Source organism: Phocoena phocoena, chromosome X (genome assembly GCF_963924675.1).
Source record: "Phocoena phocoena chromosome X, mPhoPho1.1, whole genome shotgun sequence".
NCBI classification, from domain to species: domain Eukaryota; kingdom Metazoa; phylum Chordata; class Mammalia; order Artiodactyla; family Phocoenidae; genus Phocoena; species Phocoena phocoena.
In genome coordinates, this window is record NC_089240.1 from 109,907,055 (window position 1) to 109,913,166 (window position 6,112).

The following is a 6,112-nucleotide window of genomic DNA, read 5'->3' on the forward strand; positions in this document are numbered from 1 at the left end:
ATCTTCGTCATATGTTTCTGTCCCATGGAAGCAGTTTTTAGCCAAGCAGTGTTTGAGGCCAGCTGGCAGGTGAGGTTCCAATTTGCTATTTGTGATTCCTTGACTTTGATGTTCTCAATGGGGCCTATCCTTTCTCTATCAGTTGAGTTTTGGCAAGTGCAGGGGCACAAATATGATTGGAAACCATGAGCTTCCCTCTGGCCACATTGGTGGTTCGTTTCTCTTAAAGGGAGCAAGAGGATGCCTAGAGGCTTCAAAGCCCCCCCCCCCCCGGCCAGGAGTCAGATCTCTACACTGCTTTAGGTGTTTGAGGATAGACTTTGGAAGTGAACTTCCAGGGAATCCCTCAATCTAATCAGAATTGGCTGGTGGCCCTGAGGCCATGTACCAATTAGACTTGCATTGTCCAATAAGGGAACCAATAGCCCCATGTGGCTATTTAAATTGAAATAAATCAAAATGAAAAACTGAGTTCCTCAATCATACTAGTGACAATAGCCATGTGGGGCTAGTGCCGCCTATATCAGACTGAGCAGATACAGACCATTTCTATCATCGTAGAACATCGTATCAGACAGTGCTAACTAAATCGTTCAGGCATGGCAGCACTGTATGCAGCTATGTGACCTAAGGGGGAAGCCTTGGTGCTCTCCAGGCCTGTCTAATCCTACTGGTCCTTTGAGGATTGCCTCAATTCTAGTTCCTTCAGGAAACTTATCCTTACCACTCCAGCTCACAGTGATGACTCCCTTTTTGAACCCCTACGGCACCTGAAATGTGTGATGACACGTTGTTTTATTGGTGTCACACTTTTGCTTCTAAGTTAGTCTCATCTTCCCAGCAAGGCTGCAGGGCCCTCAAGAGCAGAGCTTAAATCCCACACTGCCTGTTAGATGCATCTATATGTGAGGCACAGCTTCTCTTTTCATCCCAAAATGCTTATCAAAAGCATTTATCAAGCCTTCCTTCTCTCCAGCTGCCTTTTTTTTTTTCTTTGCTCTTGTTTTCAGTGTGTATAAAAATCAGCGTGTAGGACACAACGTCATGCTTCAAAAACCATTTATTTTTTGAGGAAGGTCAACATGCTAATTGATATCAGGTGTAGCAGCCTCAGCTTGTGTCTTGGTGAGGGGGTTAGGGTGAGGAAGATTTGGGAACATTGGCATTAGATCTTGAAAACACTTTGGAGAGAGCTGACGATACTTTCCTCATCATTTCAGACCCCTGTTTGGAAGTACTGGGCTTATCAGAGTCTGTGAACAAACCAAAAGAGAAATGTGGTCAGTTATCAGCCTTTCCAATTGAGGCTGTCAGGCAAGGGGAGTGATAATTTTGGATTCAGAAAGAAGTATTTATATAATAGCTTTTGATTTTTCAAGTGCTTTCACAAAGAGTATTTTTCTCCTTCTGACAGCCCTGGGAAGGAAGCAGGAGAAATTCAGTGAGGTCAGATGCCTCATCTAAGGTCATGTGGGTAGAAAGTGGCCAGATTTGCCCTAGGGCCAAGGCTTTCTGATGTGCAGGCCAGCTCTTCACTCCCTGCACCCTGATGCTTCTTGAGCCAGCTCAGCAGTGCCTTGCCTCCCTCGTGCTAGCAGATAACTATCCAAAAAAGCCTGCTGAGCTAATTCCACATGAAAAGGTAACTTTCAACTCTCAACAGTACTGGTGTCCATTTCAAAATATCCAGGCAGAAGCAGCAGTGCATTTAAGAAGGCTATCGTTTCTCACTCACTTTGGGTAAATTTTCAGTTGACTAACCCCAAGTGATCTGTTTGTTGTGTGAGCTGTAAAGGACTTGTGTGGCCAATAAGAATCTCCATTTAGACCAATTTTTCTGCACCACTTGTTTTATGCAAAGGGCTCTTATTTAAAGTATATCATAGTTTATGTTAACGAAATGATTGTTGTATCTGTAAGGACAGAAATGAGCAGTTATCTATGTGGCTGATGCATCATGACAGGATGTCATGAAAAGACACAGGGCAATAAAGCACATACCTTCTTATTTCTAGTAAAAGACAAAGTTCTCCTATACCTCTTGCAGTTCCCTAGTTTTTATCTTCTCTAGCAGTATAACCTTAGGAACTTCAAGGATCTATGATTAAAACTAAGGTAGCAGATAGCAAATTTACCTCCAAATAAGGGGGAAAATAGTTCACGTTTTCAGATTAATAATGCAGTACTGGAATGTGCTGGTAGTTTAAACAAAATAAGAACAATGAAGAAATTAATAAGGAAAAAGCCAAAATCTGCAGAGGGAAAGATAAAGGCTTGAATGGAGAGATCTCTGAAAAAGCAAGACAAAGACTTAGTTACAGGATTGAGACATGTACCGCAAAGCCACATTCTGAAAATGTTGAGGGGAAAAATGAAGCTTTGTTTTTGCAATTTGTGGGTCTTGTTAAAACTGCAGATGCCTGGACACGATTTCCCTGAGAATACTGACTGTGCAGGTCTGGAGAAGGGCCAGGATTCTGCAAATAAGCATCCTGGGTGATGCTGGTGCAAGCAGTCTCTGAATGACACTTTGAGACACTGCCCCTAGTTTGCAGTCACTAATAGATTCTGCATATTGTTCAAGATGGGCACTGGCTAGAATAACAGCACACACAATGTTCATCCCTAGGGGCACAATGAACCCTTTGGCTAACAAGTCATATTCCTTTCAAAGCAAAGCTGCTGAAAAGAGAAATCAAGTAGTAGGTGTGGCATTCTCAGTGTATTGGAAGTAGGAGTTACATATGTCAAAATGGAGCAAGGTTGGTGAGACCAGCTCTCCTTCAAGACACCCTGATGCTGCTTAGATCAGCTTGTGGGCAGCACAGTGGAGTTCTCCTGGTTGGCACTGGTCACTCTGAAGAGAGAGACATGTCTGGGGTGTTTATGGCAAAAGTGGATGGGCCATGATGCATGCCAAGTGCTATAGAATGACACTTCACACCATGAACTGATTTAGATTCCCAATAAAACCCTATCTGTAAAAAATACACCATAAGCTATAATGGGCATGTGTTGGTCCAGAAGTCCCCCCTTTTTTGTGGGTTTTCATAAACAGGCATCATTGTAATTTCTAATAAATTATCCTCTATGGGGCTTTTACTACTTTGAGCATCTTAGCACAAGGTGGCCATTTCTGCATTTCTTCCTCCAAAAGCCCTTATCAGAGCAAAAGTATGTTATTTGAATTTATAACTGCTTCCCAGTGAGTTCCTGTAATATGCCGAATGCAGGGGTTGGGAGGAGGTGTCCCTGTCAAACTAAAGGCACAGAAGAATGATTTTACGCTTTGATTGGACATGCTAGTTAGAAACCTAGATGGGATCTTTTCTACTTGCCACTGAACTCTGCAGGCTGTCCTTGGTCACTGCTCAATTCTGAGATGCAATTCTGAGATGTAGTTTATCACCTTCTATCAATGCGAAAGTGCCCTGGCCAGCCTATATTCTTCAAAAGATGGCACTTCATGTACAACATATTTATCATTTTATAATAAAGCTCTCAATTATGTCATTTTGAATACAGGAGTTTTGATCAGATCTTTATGATTTCTTTCCTTCTGCTAACTTTGGGGTTTTTTTGTTCTTCTTTCTCTAATTGCTTTAGGTGTAAGGTTAGGTTGTTTATTTGAGTTGTTTGTTGTTTCTTGTTTCTTGAGGTAGGATTGTAGTGCTATAAACTTCCCTCTTAGAACTGCTTTTGCTGCATCCCATAGGTTTTGGGTCATCGTGTTTTCATTGTCATTTGTTTCTAGGTATTTTCTGATTTCCTCTTTGATTTCTTCAGTGATCTCTTGGTTATTTAGTAGTGTATTGTTTAGCTTCCATGTATTTGTATTTTTTACAGATTTTTTTCCTGTAATTGATATCTAGTCTCATAGCGTTCTGGTCGGAAAAGATGCTTGACACGATTTCAAATTTCTTAAATTTACCAAGGGTTGATTTGTGACCCAATATATGATCTATCCTGGAGAATGTTCCATGAGCACTTGAGAAGAAAGTGTATTCTGTTGTTTTTGGATAGAATGTCCTATAAATATCAATTAAGTTCATCTTGTTTAATGTATCATTTAAAGCTTGTGTTTCCTTATTTATTTTCATTTTGGATGATCTGTCCATGGGTGAAAGTGGGGTGTTAAAGTCCCCTACTATGATTGTGTTACTGTTGATTTCCCCTTTTATGGCTGTTAGCATTTGCCTTATGTATTGACGTGCTCCTATGTTGGGTTCATAAATATTTCCAATTGTTATATCTTCTTCTTGGATTGATCCCTTGATCATTATGTAGTGTCCTTCTTTGTCTCTTCTAATAGTCTTTATTTTAAAGTCTATTTTGTCTGATATGAGAATTGCTACTCCAGCTTTCTTTTGATTTCCACTTGCATGGAATATCTTTTTCCATCCCCTCACTTTCAGTCTGTATGTGTCCCTAGGTCTGAAGTGGGTCTCTTGTAGACAGCATATATATGGGTCTTGTTTTTGTATCCTTTCAGCCAGTCTATGTCTTTTGGTTGGAGCATTTAATCCATTCACGTTTAAGGTAATTATTGATATGTATGTTCCTCTTACTATTTTCTTAATTGTTTTGGATTTCTTATTGTAAGTCTTTTCCTTCTCTTGTGTTTCCTGCCTAGAGGAGTTCCTTTAGCATTTGTTGTAAAGCTGGTTTGGTGGTGCTGAATTCTCTTAGCTTTTGCTTGTCTGTAAAGGTTTTAATTTCTCCGTCGAATCTGAATGAGATCCTTGCTGGGTAGAGTAATCTTGCTTGTAGGTTTTTCCATTTCATCACTTTAAATACAAACATACACGGTTAAAGAGATGATTAAATCCTAGTAGCATGGGCTGTAGTCCACATATAGATGTGATAAACCCTTATTTCCTAGATATTTCCCACAGGAGCCTGGTAATTGTAAACTCATAATTATAGTCACACCACATACTTTCCACCAAAATTATTAATGAAATATTATTAGTGTTTCAGAAAAAGCAAACTAGTTGGCTCATGTTAACTAGTTATCTGACCCAGTACTCCCCCAATGTAGATCAACCTACTGGAAGGCTCAGTATTAACTTTAGGTTTGACAGGAAAATTCATCAATTCAATGAACAAAGTCTCTTTTTTAAATACTATCTAATTTGAATGAAAAAATAACCAATCCAACCTTCTGTTATTTTGGCAGTTGGATCTGAGGGATGCTCGTCATCACCACTAAAAGAAAAAGGTAAAAAACATTTCATTTTCTTTGTATTTTATACTTGTTAAAGGAATACTAGTTAAAGAACAACCTGTCAAAGTCATTATTCATATAGATGCAAACCTGGAATGGTATGTCTCTGAGTTCTCAAATAAAAATGATAAAATGATTATTGTGAACTAATGAAAAATGATTGCTACATTGACTTTATTTGGTTTTATATGTTTGCCCTTTTCTTATGCAATGATACAAATAATTGAGATTTGCCTGCATTACTAATTATTTATGTTAAAACAATCGTGATGGGAGATAGGGCCAGTGGTAGGCCAGGAGCGATGTCCTAAAATGGCATCAGGTCAAAAAGAAAACTTAATTTCATAGTGCCAGGTGGAAAAGAATATAGTTAGAACAAGGTTGATTTTTCTCCTATGCCCTATTTCTCCCATGATACAAAGTGCTACTGTTCCCAGTTTGTGAATATTCTTATAAACACAAGAATGATTTTAGACACGTTTTGGCTATTCTAGAAAAAGTATTAATCAGACTTCAAGTCTGCAGTGTACTTTGTTCTGCCCTGTCCCTATAGGTACTGCATAGTCCAGCCTTTCTCTTGTAGTCTTCTCCAACCTGGATGGTCTTATCTAAATCTTATCCATCTTTTAAGGCCCAACTCAAACTCCACTGCTTTTGAAAATTCTTCCCTGAATGCTCCAGCTTACACCGCCCCCTCCATTCTTGGGATTCTTCTGACAGTGCCACCCGGTTGAGCATTTAGGTACATATGGGAACTAAGTATGAACTCCTTTAGGTGGACCATTAGAGTGGGGACTGTTGACTCAGGGCCTGTCTCCCGGGTTCAAGAACCTAACACATTAGTTAAAGTCTTAATCTAACCATACTGTAGATCACTATACTAGA